The sequence below is a fragment of the Amblyomma mixtum genome, chromosome 7 (assembly GCF_055824585.1).
Source record: "Amblyomma mixtum isolate Tamu chromosome 7, ASM5582458v1, whole genome shotgun sequence".
NCBI lineage: Eukaryota > Metazoa > Arthropoda > Arachnida > Ixodida > Ixodidae > Amblyomma > Amblyomma mixtum.
Genome location: NC_143018.1, coordinates 35,515,215 through 35,515,680, shown reverse-complemented (window position 1 = coordinate 35,515,680; position 466 = coordinate 35,515,215). Strand labels below are relative to the sequence as shown.

Sequence of the window (466 nt, the reverse complement as noted above, 5' to 3'; positions counted from 1 at the left end):
ATTGACACCTTCCGCGGTTGGCAGGTGAAAAACTGTCTCTGATTGAATTCATTTAAATTAATTCACATTATGTTACCTCACTAAGTAATTAAGGTGTTACGGCTGCTACGGTAGATTCCATGGTAGGATGCAGTTATCCTGGACTAGGGGACCACACAGGGCACGCACCACATATCGTAAATGGAGCGAGAGCTTTGGATTCACGGTTTGAGACAAGCATTAATGCTTAACTGTTTGCAATAAATGCGGGCGTAGGCATAAAAATATGCATTAAGAATACGCAAAATTGATCATAAAACTATAGTGGACTAGAAGTCTAGTACACCATAATGAAACTAACCACACAATATGCCGTCATGAATGTGTTGGATTTTAATCCTGACAAAGACCGTTCTCCTCGTTAGTATAGTGGTCAGTATCCCCGCCTGTCACGCGGGAGACCGGGGTTCGATTCCCCGACGGGGAG

The 466-nt window shown here is 43.6% G+C and overlaps 1 non-coding gene across 1 annotated transcript; it reads left to right on the top strand.

The window, feature by feature from the left end:
- Positions 1–394: 394 nt before the first annotated feature.
- Positions 395–466, top strand: TRNAD-GUC (transfer RNA aspartic acid (anticodon GUC)). The gene has a single exon. It is a non-coding gene; the product is annotated as a tRNA-Asp (tRNA).